We start from the raw sequence: 15,659 nt of genomic DNA, 5'->3' as shown, positions 1-15,659 counted from the left end.
ATGTCCAGTCTTCTCTCCCCTCGAAACAAGGTCATTGCGAGGTTATAGGAGGAGGAGGAAGAGAAGGAAGAGGAGGAGGAGGAGGAGGAAGAGGAGGAGGACTTTTTCCACCAAACACACAAATCAAGGTGAAGGAAAAAAAAAGAGGAGGAAGAAAAAGAGGGAAACAAGGACCACTACAACGAGGAGGAGGAGGAGGAGGAGGAAGAGGAGGAGGAGAGAAAAGCACCGTCCTCTTTGCTGGGTCGTAGGATAGTGAAGAGGAGGAGGAGGAGGAGGAGGAGGAAGAAGGTTTAGGAGGCGTGGCGCAGGATTTTTGCATCTGCTTCGAGGCGATTCAGGAAGAGGAAGAGGAGGAGGAGGAGGAGGAGGAGGAGGAGGAGGAGGAGGAAGGGAAGAGAGATGGAGTTGGAAGAGGAGGAAGAAGTATAGCCACAAGATATCTCCTCCTCCTCCTCCTCCTCTTCCTCCTCCTCCTCCTTCTCCTGCACTTACTTAACTTTTTTTTTATTTTCTTCCTTTTCTTCCCATTCGTTATTCTCCCTTTCCCACGACTCCATCTTCTCTCCCTCTTTTCTTCCTTCCTCCTCCTCCTCCTCCTCCTCCTTGGCGCAGTTTCAAATTCTTCGATTTCTGGATATTTTTCACTTATTTTTTTCCCTCATTTGTCTGTCTTTGTGTCTGTCTGTCTCTCTGTCTGTCCGTGCCTGTCTGTCTCTGTCCTCGCCGTCTGCTTTTTCGTTCTGTGTCTGTCTGTATCTCTGTGTATCTGTTAGTTTGTTTGTTTGCTTCTCTCTCTCTCTCTCTCTCTCTCTCTCTCCACAACTATACAATTTTTTCATCTTTTTCAACCTTTTTATTTTTCTCTATTTCTCCTTTTCTTTTCCTTTTCTCTCCTTTTCACTTTTTTTCCCTTCCTCCTTTGGTTTTTCCATTTCCTATTTACTTTTCCCTCCTCTTCCTCCTCCTCCTTCTCCTTTCCTTCTTCTCTCTTTCCTTCACCTCCCTTTATCCTTCGTTCCTTCCTTAATTCCCTCCTTCCTATCCTCTCTTCATTTCCATTCTTCTTTCCTTCCTTCTTTCCTTCCTTCCCTTTCTCTTCTTCTACCCATTCTCCCTCCTTCCTATCCTCTCTTCATTTCCATTCTTCTTTCCTTCCTTCCTTCCTTCCCTTTCTCTTCTACCCATTCTTCCTTCTTCCTATCCTTTCTTCATTTCCATTCTTCTTTCTTTCCCTCCTTCCTTCCTTCCTTCCTTCCTTCCTTCTCTTTCACTTCTTTCACCCATTCTCCCTCCTTCCCTCTTCTTCCTTCCATCCTTTACCACCACCACCACTACTACTACTGCTACTACTACTACTACTACTACTACTACTACTACTACTACCACTACCACCATTCCCTAATTTATGACCCTTGGCCTTGATCATAAGAGTCGGTGATTGTATTTTGATTATTATGGGAAACACGATAGACTGTTATGACGCGTACGGAACGAGACGGAGACGGATCGCTATAGGAGGAGGAGGAGGAGGAGGAGAGAAAGGGATAATGTAAGTAGTTTGGTTGGAGGAGGAAGAGGAAGAGAAGAATAAGCAGAAGTAGAGGAAGAAGAAGGAAGAAAAGAAGGAAAAGAAGTAGAATTGGAGGTAGAAGGAGAAAGAAGAGAAGGAGGATGAAGACGAGAGAGAGAGAGAGAGAGAGAGAGAGAGAGAGAGAGAGACGCATAAAAAGGGGACAACAAGGGAGAAACGAGTCAAGGAGGAGGAGGAGGGGGAGGAGGAAGAGGAGGAGAAGGAGGAGGAGGAGGAGGAGGAATAGAACGATAAGAAAGAGAAACCCAAAACAAGAGAAGAGATAAGGTGAATTGGAAGAAAGAGGAGGAGGAGGAAGAGGAGGAGGAGGAGGAGGAGGAGGAGGAAAATAACAACAGATTAAACAAAGAGAAGTAAATGTAAAGAAAGGAGAGAGAGAGAGAGAGAGAGAGAGAGAGAGAGAGAGAGAGAGAGAGAGAGAGAGAGAGAGAGAGAGAGAGACTGCTGCCAAAGGAAAAATGGAAGGGGGCGAAGTAAAGAAAAAAAGGTTAAAATTTGTGGAATGTGAAAATAAATTAAATAAAAAAGAGAGAAAGAAAACAACGAAAACAAGAAGTAAACAAGAAAACAAGGACATAAAAACAAACAAACAAACAAATAATAGAACGATCAAATAGAAAAAAATAAATAAATGAGGCGAGGAGGAAAAATAAAATAAAAACAAAACAAAAAACATCGGATATTAGAGAAGAAAAACAAACAAACAAACAAACAAACAATAACAAACTAAGCGAAATAAAAAAAATAAAGAAAATATGAAAATCAAAACCAGAAATCAGTAAAACAAAACATAAAATAATGGAAAGGGGGAGGAGGAGGAGGAGGAGGAGGAGAAGAAGATGAAGGGATAACGTAAGTAGTTTGGCTATAGAAGGAGGAGAAGTAGAAGGGAAAGTAGAGGAAGAAGGAAGAAGTAGTAGAGGAAGAAGAAAGAGGAGGAGGAAAGTAAGAGGAAGAGAAAAAGGAGGAGGAGGAAGAGGAGGAGAAAAAAGTCGTGATATATAGGATTAGAAGGAAGGAAAGGGAAAGGAAAAGGAGAGAAGAGATGAAAACGGAGAAGAAAAAGGAGGAAGACTGAAAAAGAAATAAAAGGGAAAGTAAAATTAACACCTCACCTACACCAACAAGCGCTCAGGTAACACTAACAAAACATCCAGGTATAGATCTAATCAACACCCAGGTATGACACGGTAACCCCACGACGGGTGTACGCCATTCCCAGCAGGTGTCCGTGTTACCTGTTTTAATTCGCCCGTGAAACATTGGTATACGCCTTGCTGCTCACCTTTTGACCTTTTGTAAGTTTAATTGCCGACAGGACAGGTGACACGGGGAGGGGGGGGAGGAGGAGGAGGAGGAGGAGGAGGAGGGAAAGAGCTTATGTTTAAAAGGAGGAAGAGAGGAATTCAGGTTGAGGAGGGGGAAGGAAAGGAAGAGGAGAAAAGGAAATTAGATTGAAGAGGAGGAGGAGGAGGAGGAGGAGGAGGAGGAGGGAAAGAGCTTATGTTGAAAAGGAGGAAAAGGAGAAATTTAGTTTGAGGAGGAAGAAGAAGAAGAGGAAAAGAGGAAATTAGAAGAGTAGGAGAAGAAAGAAAGAAATAGGAGAAGATTTGAAGAGAAATTTGAAAGGAAATGGAAAAGGAAAAACTGGAAGAGAAGAGGAGGAAGAGGAAGAAGAAGAGGAGCAGAAGGGAAAAGGAAGAAGGGAAAGAAAGAGGGAGGGAAAACTGAACGAAAAGGGAGTAGGAAAGAGGAAAGAGAAGAGGAAAAGATGAAGAAATAAGAGAGAGAGAGAGAGAGAGAGAGAGAGAGAGAGAGAGAGAGAGAGAGACACAGACAGAGAGACAGACAGACAGAGAGAAGGGGGGTGCCAGGCCATTTTCAACATATAACCCTTGCATTCATTAAAGTCACCTGTCTGAAATACCTTGTTCCACCTTGTTCATTAGGCCGGATGTGACGAGCAGACAGGTAAAGGTGCAAAGCGGCTCACCTGTCGGGAGGAGGAGGAGGAGGAGGAGGAGGAGGGGGGTAATGTTTATACTCGACATGAAAATAATGAGGAGGAAGATAGAAGGGTACTGGAGGAAGAGGAGGAGGAGGAGGAAGAGGAGGAGGAGGAGGAGGAGGAAGGTAAGAAGGAATCAGTTTAGGAGGAGGGAAAGGGAAGTTAAGATAAAGGAACATTTAAAAAGGGAAATTAAAAGGAAGGGAAAGGACGAAGAAGGAGGAGGAGAAGAAGAGGGAAGAAAAATAAGGTGAGAAAAGGAATAAAGGAGGAAGAAGAATTTTAAAAGGAAAATAAACAGAGGAAAAAAAAGAAAGAAAACAGGAAGGTGGATTTCAATTTCCGAAACTTTTGTGTGTTTGATATTTTTCCTGAATTTTGAATAAGCGGCCCTCTCTCTCTCTCTCTCTCTCTCTCTCTCTTCCTTTTTCTTTTTTCTTTCTTCTTCTTTTCTTTTATTTTCTTTCTTTTTCTTTTTTTTTCCTCAATTTCTTCTTTTCCTTTTTTTTGTTATTCTCTCTCTCTCTTCTTTCCCTTTTTCCTTTTTTCTTCTCTTTTCCTTTCCTTTTTCTTCTCTTTTTCTTCTTTTTCTTTTATTTTCTCTTCTTTTTGCTTCTCGTTTTCTTTTCTTTTTCTTCAATTTCTCCTTTTCCTTTTCTTTTGTTATTCTCTCTCTCTCTCTCTCTCCCCATTAATAACCCTCTAATGGACTCGTGCTACAATGAGGGTAATTAATAGGTCGTCGCCCCCTCCTCCCCCTCCCCCCTCCCCCCCCCGAGCATATTTTCGTCATATTTACACCCCCTCCCCCCCTCCCCCTTCCCCCCTTCCATCTGATCCCCTGCTCTCCCCTCCTTCCCTCTCTCCCCCATCTCTTCCTTTCCTTCTCCCCATCTCTCTCTCTCTCTCTCTCTCTCTCTCTCTCCTCTCTCTCTCCTCTCTCCCCCTTCTACTCCTTGTCTTCCCCTTTTCCCTCCCTCCTTTCTTCTTTTATCCTCTCTCCCTCCCCCTTCTCCCTGCCTTTCCCTTCCTCCCTTTCTACCTCTTTCCTTCTCCCCCTCAATCCCCTCTTTCTCCTCCCTTTCTCTCGTCTTTCTTTGCTTCCTTTCCCATTCTTTCCCCTCCCCTTCCATTCCCCCTTTTCCTTCCTTTCCCTTCCTCCCTTTCTCTACCTCTTTCCTTCTCCCTCTCTATCCCCTCTTTTCCCCTTCCCTTTCTCTCCCCTTTTTTTCCTCCCCTTCTCCTCTATCCCCTCTTCTTCCCCCTCCTCCTCTCTCTCTCTCCCCTTTCTTTCCCTTCTTATTCCTTTCCCTTCATCCTTTTCCCCTCCCTCCTTTCCTTTATCTTTTTCCTGCTCCTTTTCCCCCTCTTTTTCTCCCCTCGCCCTCTACTTCCTTTCTTTCCCTCCTTTTTCCTTTCCCTTCATTCCTTTCCCCTCCCTCCCTTTCTCTACCATTTTTCCTCCTCCTCCTCCCCTTCTTCTCCTCCCCGTTTCTCTTCCTTTCCCATTCCTTCCTTTACGGTAATTTATTCTTTTGCAACATTTTCATTTTTTTTCCATTTTCTTTTTTTCTTTATTTTTTTTTCGTTTTCTTGCAATTTCTTTTCCCGACAGGTTTATTTTCCTTCTCTTGGTTTCCTTGCTTCATATAATTAGCTTTTATGCATTTCTCTCTCTCTCTCTCTCTCTCTCTCTCTCTCTCTCTCTCTCTCTCCTTTATTTTTCCTTCACTTTCTCTCCATTCTTCCATCCTTCCTTCCTTCCTTTTTTCCTCCACCTTTTCCTCCCCTTTTTTCTCCCTTATTCCTCCCTTTTCCCTTTCATTACCCTCCCTATTCTCCCTTTTCCTCTCCTTTTCCTCCCCTTTTCCTCCTCCATCTCTCCACCTTTCTCTCTACCTTCCTTCCATTCCATCAGTAACAGGTGTTGGAGATAAGAATATTTTTTTTTCCTCCAGGTAATGAGATATGAGAGAGAGAGAGAGAGAGAGAGAGAGAGAGAGAGAGAGAGAGAGAGAGAGAGAGAGTGAGAGAGAGAGGAAAGAAGAAGAGAGGAAGAGAGAATAAAAGAGAGAGAGAGAGAAGGAAAGAAAGAACTGAAGAGAGAGAGAGAGAGAGAGAGAGAGAGAGAGAGAGAGAGAGAGAGAGAGAGAGGAAGGAGAGGAGAGTAGAAAGGAAAGGGAAGGAAGCTAAGGTAGAAAGGAAGGAAGGAAAGGAAGGAAGGAAGGGAAGGAAGGAGGAAGGAGGAAGGAGAGGAAAGAAAAGGAGAGAGGAGAAAGGAGGAAGGAAGGGAAGGAAGAAAGGAAGGAAGGAAGATAAGGGAAGGGAAGGGAAGGAAGGGAAAGAAGGTAAGAGAAGAAAGGAAGGAAGGAAGGAAATCAAGAGAACGGAAACGAAGGAAGGAAATAAAGAAGGAAGGAAGAAGGGAAAACATCGAGAGAAAGGAGTGGAAAGAAGGAAGGAAGGAAGGAAGGAGGGGGAGAAGGGGAGAAGATGAAAAAGAAGGGAGAAAAAACGAAGGAAGGAGAGAGAGAGGAAGGGAGAGGAGAAAGGAATAATATAATGAAGGAGAAGAAGGAGAAGGGAAGAAAGGAGAGAGAGAATAAGGTAATGAAAGAAAAAGAGGAAGGAAGAAATATATGAAAGAATAAGGGAGAGAGAGGGAGAGGGAAAGAAGGAAGGAGAGAACAGAGAGAAGGAGGGAGAGAAAATGGAAAGGAGGTGGAGGAAGGACATTCAAAGAGGAGGAAAAAAACAGGGAGGTGGAGGAAGATTTAAAGAGAGGAAGAGAGAAAAAAAGGGAGAGAAAAAGGTGTTAAAAGGACAGCTGGGAAGATTTAAAGGGAGAGAGAGAGAGAGAGAGAGAGAGAGAGAGAGAGAGAGAGTGTTGATAGTTTGAAATTTAATGGTAAAGTTTGAAGCATAACGAAATAAAATAAATAAATAATAAAAATGACAAAATAAAATCCGTTGTTACTTTTGTTATTACTACTAACTACTACTACTACTACTACTACTACTACTACTACTACTACTACTACTACTACTACTACTACTACTACTACTACTATTACTACTACTACTACTACGATAACAACAACAATAGCAATAACAAACATTACTACCATTCACATCACTACAACAACTACTACTACTACTACTACTACTACTACTACTACTACTACCATCACCATCACCATCACCATCACCATCACAGTTGTTTTTATTGTTTCTTTATCACTTTCTTCCTCCTCCTCCTCCTCCTCCTCCTCCTCCTCCTCCTTTCCTCTCCTCTCTCCTCTCTTCGCTTTATTAGCTTCGTGTCTCTCTCCTCCTTCCTTCGTACCCAATCCTTCTTTCCTCTCTTCTCTTCCTCCTCCTCTCCTTCCTCTTCCTTCTTCTTCCTTCTCCTTCTCTCTTCTTCCTCCACTTCCTCCTTTACTCTTCTCCCTTCCCTCCTATTTCTGTTATCTATTTCCTTGGTTCTTCCTTCCCCCTCCTCCTCCTCCTCGCCTATTCCTTCCTTCCTCTTCCTCTTTTCCCACCTCACTTCTTCCTCTCCTCCTCCTCCCCTCCTCTTCCTTCCCTCCTCTGCCTTCCTCTCCCTCTTCCTCCCTTCCTTCCACTTGATTCCCTTCCTCACCTGCTCTCCTCCCTCTCCCTTCCTCCTCCTCCTCCTCCTCCTCCTCCTCCTCCTCCTCCTCCTTTCTCCTCCAATCCGAGGGTGATTTCATTCATCAAGTAGAAAAGTTTGCTCATTGGAACCTTAGATGTGGGCATTAGACTCTCTCTCTCTCTCTCTCTGTTTGCTTGTTTATTTGTTTATCTGTTTATTTGTCTGTTTTATTTTTCTGTTTGCATCTTTTTTTATTGTTTTGTTTTTGTTTTTATGATTTTTATATTGTATTTTGTCTCTATGTTTGTCTTTGTTTCTGTCCGTCTTTCTTTCTTTGGGTGTGAATATTTCTTTGTTTTTATGTCTGTTTGTCTATCTGTTTGCCTGTTTGTCTGTCTGTTTGTCTATCTGTTTTTCTGTCTATCTGTCTGTTTGTCTATCTGTTTTTCTGTCTATCAGTCTGTTTGTCTATCTGTTTTTCTGTCTATCTGTCTGTTTGTCTATCTGTTTTTCTGTCTATCTGTCTGTTTGTCTCTGTTTTTCTGTCTATCTGTCTGTTTGTCTATCTGTTTTTCTGTCTATTTATCTGTTTGCCTGTCTATTTGTCTGTTTGTCTATGTGTTTGCTTGTCTATCTGTCTGTTTGTGTATCTTTATTTTTTGTGTCTGTCTTTTTATGACTTTCTCTGTTTTTACCCTTTTCTTTTTTTGCCTCAGAATAAAAAAAAAACATTATTACTTCCATTATCCTTTTCTTCATTATCATTATTTTCATCATCAATATCATCGTCATCATCACTTCCCTCTCATGCAAAGTGTTATCATGCAATATTCCATCATTTTTACCTCATTCTTAATTCCCTTCATTTTTTCTTCTTTTAACTCCCATCATTACACCTGTGCTCACCTGCCCCTTCCAGCTCCTTCACACCTGAGAGGGAGGGCGCGTGTGATTGGCTGGCGACGCAGGTAAACATGAGCTGTGATTGGTTGGTTTTCTGAGCTCTTAAAATACCTTATCTCCTATCATGGGTGGGGAGGTGAAGGGGAGAGGAGAGAAGGAGGAAGAGGGAGGAAGGAGGAAAGAAGGAAGAGGAGGAGGAAGGAGGAGGAAAGAAGGAAGAAGGGAGGAAGAGGGGAGGAAGGAGGGGAGAGAGGAGAGAAGAGGAAGGAGGAGGAGAGGAAGAAGAAGGGAGGAAGGAAGAAGGGAGGAAGAGGAAGAGGGAGGAAGGAGGAAGTAAGAGAGGGAGGAAGGAAGGAAGAGGGAGAAGAAGGAAGAGGAAGGAGGGAAGAGAAGGGAGGGAAGGAGGAAGAGGGAGGAAGAGAAGAGGGAAGAGGAAGGGAGGGGAAGAAGGGAGGAGGAAGAGGAGGAAGGAGGGAAGAGGAAGGGAGGAAGAGGAGGAAGGAGGGAGGAAGGGAGGAAGAGGAAGAGGGAGGAAGGGAGGGGAAGAGAAGGGGAGGAAGAGGAAGAGGGAGGAAGGGAGGGGAAGAGAAGGGGAGGAAGAGGAAGAGGGTGGTTATTGGTGTCTGTTTCCCTCCTCCTCTTCCTCCTCTTTTTTCCATACACTTATTGTTATTGTTATTATTATTCATGTTTTTGTTATCATTGTTATTTTTCTTGTTATTTTTTATTTTGTTCTTTTGTTTTGCTTTTTTTGTCTTCTTTTTCTCTCCTTTTTGTCTTCTTCTTCTTCTTCTTCTTCTTCTTCTTCTTCTTCTAACACCTTTAAGAGAGAGAGAGAGAGAGAGAGAGAGAGAGAGAGAGAGAGAGAGAGAGACTATGGACACTAATCCATAAACTGTTTACACACACACACACACACACACACACACACACACACACACACACACACACACACACACACACACACACACAAATAATCCTACGGTCACGCCATTTTTTCTTATTTTTCCTTTCCTTATTTCCCTCCCTTTTTTTTTTCTCTCTCCTTTTCATCATGTCAGTCTGCCCGTGAGATGAGGTCATTCGTATGCAACTCAGGTCAGGTCAGGTCAGGTCAGGTCAGGCTCGAGGTGTCCCCGGGGAGGTCTTGGTACAGGATTACGTCGTGTTCCAAACGTGTTTCTGCCACGACTCGCAACTTTTCATGTTTTGTCGAGTTAGTGTCTCAAACAAGCTGAGAGAGAGAGAGAGAGAGAGAGAGAGAGAGAGAGAGAGAGAGAGAGAGAGAGAGAGAGAGACCATCATACGTAAACAGGAGTAAAAAGAGAAGAGAAGAAAAAGCGAAAATAGGAGGGAGAAAAAAAAAGTTAGTCAAGAAAAAAGAAGGGAAGGAGGAAGAGGAAGAAGAAGGGAGCAAAAGGAACAGTAGACAGGAAAATGAGATATAACAGGGGAGAAAGGGAAAAGGGAGAAAAAGAAGGGGAAAGAAAGGATGGAATACTGAGAAATAGACAGACAGACAGACAGACAGACAGACACACATACATACATACATACATACATACATACAGGACAGACAGACAGACAGACAAAGACAATTAGACAGAAAGAGACAGACAAACAGGTAAATATTCAGGTAAACATATCTAGGCAGACAGACAGACAGACAGATAGACAGACAACACACAGATACACAAACACACGAAATTAACAGACATGCAGATCGACAGACAGACAGACAGATAGACAGACAGACAGATAGACAGACAACACTCAGATACACAAACACACGAAATTAACAGACATGCAAATCGACAGACAGACAGACAGATAGACAGACAGGCATAATGGGAAAAAATGGAAATAGGTGAACGTAATTACTTTGATGCGAACGTGATTAACGCACACACACACACACACACACACACACACACACACACACACACACACACACACACACACACACACACACACACACACACACACACACACACACACACACACGCAGCCATAGCGGGAGAGACTGATGCCATTCATAAATTTAAATAAAAAAATGATAAAATGATAAAAACTCGAGGAATGAGACAAAAAATGAACGAAATCTATCAAAAACGTGTTAAATCTCCTCTCTCTCTCTCTCTCTCTCTCTCCTTCCTTCACACACACACACACACACACACACACACACACACACACACACACACACACACACCCTTCCCTTCCTTCCCTTCCCTTCCCTTCCCTTACTCTCCCTTCCCTTCCCTTCCCTTCCCTTCTTTTCCCTTCCTTTCCCTTCCCTTCCCTTATTTTTCCTTCCCTTCCCTTTCCTTCCCTTCCCTTCCCTTCTCTTCCCTTCCCTTCCCTTCCCTTCCCTTCCCTTCCCTTCCCTTCCCTTCCTTTCCCTTCCCTTACTTTCCCTTCCCTTCCCTTCCCTTCCCTATCACTGTCTTTCCCCTCTCCTTACCCTCGCATCCTCCCTCCTCCCTCTATTCCCCTTTCCTCCTCCTCCTCCTCCTCCCCCTCCCCCTCCTCCCCCTCCCCCTCCCCTCACCACTACACAACCCGGATCCTCGTTATCGTGAGCCGGAGATAACGCCTAAGCACCAGGTCAACAGAGAGGCGGTTCGAGGTCAACAGAGCGATGAGCACGCGTGTAAACAGCGGGTCAGCTTAGGTCAGGTTAGGTCATCTCTCATCGTGGAGATACAGGAGGAGGAGGAGGAGGAGGAGGAGGAGGAGGAGGGAGGTAAGGGAGGAAAGTTTAAGGGAGAGGTAATTTGAAAGTAAGTGTGTTTGCAGGGAAGGAAGGGATTTTGAGAGAGAGAGACGTTAGCTAATTTGAAAATAAGTGTGTTTGGAGGAAGGAGGATTTTGAGAGAGAGAGAGAGAGAGAGAGAGAGAGACACACACACACACACACACACACACACACACTCTCTCACACACACACACACACACACACACACACACACACACACACACACACCTCTCACTCTCTCCCCACCACCGTCAGTAAGGCCCAGCACTCCACAACAAAGGCCAGGATTACCGCCCTTACGACCCTCCCCTCACCGCCGCCTAGCACCCTCTTGCCCCGTTAATGTATTGGTTTCACCTGGAGATCACGGCGTTAAGGTAAGGCCCCCCTCCCCCTCCCCCCTTCCCCTCTTCCCCCATTCCTCTCCCCCAGAGCTTGCGTTTTAATAATATATATACATCATCACTACGATAAGGAGGAAGGGGAAGGGAGGAGGGGTGGAGGGAATAGGAGGGGAGGGAAGACAGGATGAGAAGGAGAATGGGAAAGTTAGGGGAGGGGAGGATTAAGGGTGAGGGAAGGGAGGGGGAAGGGGGGTGGGAGGAGGAGGTGAAGGGGGAGAAGAGGGAAGGGGAAGAAGGGACGGGAAAAGGAGAGGAGGAGAGGGAAATGGGGAGAGGAGGGGGAGGTGGGAAAAGGGGAAATTAGTGGGGAAAGGAAGGAGAGGGGGGGAGGGGCGGGGAAAGGAGGGGAGGGGGGAGAAATCAGTTGTATTATTGTAGTGGGTGGGATAATTTATTTTATTTTCTGTCATCTATTCGTTATTTTTGTTTTTATTACATTATTTTTTTATATATTTTAGCGCTACATTTTTAACCATTTTTGTATTTGTATGTTTTTGTTTGTTTCATATTTCTCATTTATCTTCACTCGGTTCAGGTGGTTTACATACTCCACTTTTTTTTTTTTGTTATATTTGTCGTCTTCAGCAATTTTTAAGTCGTCTTTTTCTTTTTATTTTGCATTATTTTTGGTCTAATGTGTTTTTGTACATCAGTATTTTTATTTTATTTTTCGTTTAATGCGTTTTAGTACATCAGCATTTTTATTTATTTTGCATTATTTTTGGTCTAATGTGTTTTTGTACATCAGTATTTTTATTTTGTTTTTCGTTTAATGCGTTTTAGTACATCAGCATTTTTTTTTATTTTGCATTATTTTTCGCTTAATGTGTTTTTGTACATGAGCATTTTTTATTTTATTTTTCGTTTAATGTGTTTTTGTACATCAGCATTTTTATTTTATTTTTCGTTCAATGCGTTTTTGTACATGAGCATTTTTTGTTATATTATTTTTCGTTTAATGTGTTTTTGTACATCAGCATTTTTTTTTAATATTTTTCGTTTAATGTGTTTTTGTACATCAGCATTTTTATTTTATTTTTCGTTCAATGCGTTTTAGTACATCAGCATTTTTTTATATTATTTTTCGTTTAATGTGTTTTTGTACATCAGCATTTTTTAATATTATTTTTCGTTTAATGTGTTTTTGTACATCAGCATTTTTTAATATTATTTTTCGTTTAATGTGTTTTTGTACATCAGCATTTTTTAATATTATTTTTCGTTTAATGTGTTTTTGTACATCAGCATTTTTTAATATTATTTTTCGTTTAATGTGTTTTTGTACATCAGCATTTTTTTTTTATTTTGCATTATTTTTCGTTTAATGTGTTTTAGTACATCAGCATTTTTTTTATATTATTTTTCGTTTAATGTGTTTTTGTACATCAGCATTTTTTAATATTATTTTTCGTTTAATGTGTTTTTGTACATCAGTATTTTTTTTATATTATTTTTCGTTTAATGTGTTTTAGTACATCAGCATTTTTTTTTTATTTTGCATTATTTTTCGTTTAATGTGTTTTTGTACATCAGCATTTTTTTTTTATTTTGCATTATTTTTCGTTTAATGTGTTTTTGTACATCAGTATTTTTTTTATATTATTTTTCGTTTAATGTGTTTTAGTACATCAGCATTTTTTTTATATTATTTTTCGTTTAATGTGTTTTAGTACATCAGCATTTTTTTTATATTATTTTTCGTTTAATGTGTTTTTGTACATCAGCATTTTTTTTATATTATTTTTCGTTTAATGTGTTTTTGTACATCAGCATTTTTTATATTATTTTCGTTTAATGTGTTTTGTACATCAGCATTTTTTTATTTTATTTTCGTTTAATGTGTTTTTGTACATCAGCATTTTTTTATATTATTTTTCGTTTAATGTGTTTTTGTACATCAGCATTTTTTTTATTTTGCATTATTTTCGTTTAATGCGTTTAGTACATCAGCATTTTTTATATTATTTTCGTTTAATGTGTTTTTGTACATCAGCATTTTTTTTATATTATTTTTCGTTTAATGTGTTTTTGTACATCAGCATTTTTTTTTATTTTGCATTATTTTCGTTTAATGCGTTTTAGTACATCAGCATTTTTTTTATATTATTTTTCGTTTAATGTGTTTTTGTACATCAGCATTTTTTTATATATTATTTTTCGTTTAATGTGTTTTTGTACATCAGCATTTTTTTTATATTATTTTTCGTTTAATGTGTTTTTGTACATCAGCATTTTTTTTTATTTTATTTTTCGTTTAATGTGTTTTTGTACATCAGCATTTTTTTTATATTATTTTTCGTTTAATGTGTTTTTGTACATCAGCATTTTTTTTTTTATTTTGCATTATTTTTCGTTTAATGCGTTTTAGTACATCAGCATTTTTTTTATATTATTTTTCGTTTAATGTGTTTTTGTACATCAGCATTTTTTTTATATTATTTTTCGTTTAATGTGTTTTTGTACATCAGCATTTTTTTTATATTATTTTTCGTTTAATGTGTTTTTGTACATCAGCATTTTTTTTATATTATTTTTCGTTTAATGTGTTTTTGTACATCAGCATTTTTTTATTTTATTTTTCGTTTAATGTGTTTTTGTACATCAGCATTTTTTTTATATTATTTTTCGTTTAATGTGTTTTTGTACATCAGCATTTTTTTTTTATTTTGCATTATTTTTCGTTTAATGCGTTTTAGTACATCAGCATTTTTTTTATATTATTTTTCGTTTAATGTGTTTTTGTACATCAGCATTTTTTTTATATTATTTTTCGTTTAATGTGTTTTTGTACATCAGCATTTTTTTTTTATTTTGCATTATTTTTCGTTTAATGTGTTTTAGTACATCAGCATTTTTTTTATATTATTTTTCGTTTAATGTGTTTTTGTACATCAGCATTTTTTTTATATTATTTTTCGTTTAATGTGTTTTTGTACATCAGCATTTTTTTTATATTATTTTTCGTTTAATGTGTTTTTGTACATCAGCATTTTTTTTATTTTATTTTTCGTTTAATGTGTTTTAGTACATCAGCATTTTTTTTATATTATTTTTCGTTTAATGTGTTTTTGTACATCAGCATTTTTTTTTTATTTTGCATTATTTTTCGTTTAATGCGTTTTAGTACATCAGCATTTTTTTTATATTATTTTTCGTTTAATGTGTTTTTGTACATCAGCATTTTTTTTATATTATTTTTCGTTTAATGTGTTTTTGTACATCAGCATTTTTTTTATATTATTTTTCGTTTAATGTGTTTTTGTACATCAGCATTTTTTTTATATTATTTTTCGTTTAATGTGTTTTTGTACATCAGCATTTTATTTTTATTTTGCATTATTTTTCGTTTAATGTGTTTTTGTACATCAGCATTTTATTTTTATTTTGCATTATTTTTTGTTTAATGTGTTTTAGTACATCAGCATTTTTTTATATATTATTTTTCGTTTAATGTGTTTTTGTACATCAGCATTTTTTTATATTATTTTTCGTTTAATGTGTTTTTGTACATGAGCATTTTTTTTTTATATTATTTTTCGTTTAATGTGTTTTTGTACATGAGCATTTTTTTTTATATTATTTTTCGTTTAATGTGTTTTTGTACATCAGCATTTATTTTTTATTTTTCGTTTAATGTGTTTTTGTACATCAGCATTTTTTTTTTATTTTTCATTATTTTTCGTTTAATGTGTTTTTGTACATGAGCATTTTTCACGTTTTACCTTCTGCATTTTTAAAGATTCGGAAGACTTGCTTTGCTTCTGACATGTTGCTCTTAGTGTTGACAAACGACGCTTTCTCTAACTTCATGACAAGCCTGGAAAATAAAGTTAAAGTGTGTGTGTTCTTCCTCCTCAGGGCCGCGGGAGGAGAGTGTGAGCGAGCAGTGACAAGGACGGATCCCCACACGGCCTGGCAGCGAGGTGAGTGTGTAATTTTTTTTTTTTTACATTAAAGGAGACAGCACAAGGGTACAAAAAATAAGGAAACAATAATAATAAAAAAAGCCCGCTACTCGCTGGTCATGTAAAGAATCCGAAGAGGTGGCCGAAAGAGCAGTTAGTTACGTTAGAAGAGGTGTCCTGTTTGGTGTTAGTGAATGGGGCAGTTAGGGTCGAGTGTTGCCGTTGTGGTTGTGTCATCTCTCATCCCGTATCGTAAAACATCCCATCTTCTATCTTCTTACTATCTTCTTTACCATCTTGAACCCAATCTTTACTATCAGAGTAACTAAGTGAAGCATCTAAGTGTGAAAAAATGACCCCACACCGTCATCACTGTTCTTTTGTGTTCTGAAATCTATGCATGCGATATGTTGCCCTAGGGGAGGAGGAGACCAACTAGCCAACTGGGAAAGACTGTCTCTCTTACTGGTC

General features: G+C 39.3%; 1 long non-coding RNA gene across 1 annotated transcript in view; it reads left to right on the top strand.

Moving 5' to 3' along the window:
- The window catches only part of LOC126982004 (uncharacterized), a 78,050-nt gene extending 62,839 nt beyond the window's left edge, over positions 1–15,211 (top strand). Inside the window, exon 3 of the long non-coding RNA XR_007734449.1 lies at positions 15,142–15,211. This is a non-coding gene — a long non-coding RNA (uncharacterized LOC126982004). The remainder of the gene's footprint in view (positions 1–15,141) is intronic.
- The last annotated feature ends 448 nt before the right edge of the window (positions 15,212–15,659 follow it).

This window comes from Eriocheir sinensis, chromosome 50 (assembly GCF_024679095.1).
Source record: "Eriocheir sinensis breed Jianghai 21 chromosome 50, ASM2467909v1, whole genome shotgun sequence".
Lineage (NCBI taxonomy): Eukaryota > Metazoa > Arthropoda > Malacostraca > Decapoda > Varunidae > Eriocheir > Eriocheir sinensis.
The sequence above is the reverse complement of the archived record's forward strand: the minus strand, read 5'-3'. Positions and strand labels throughout refer to the sequence as shown.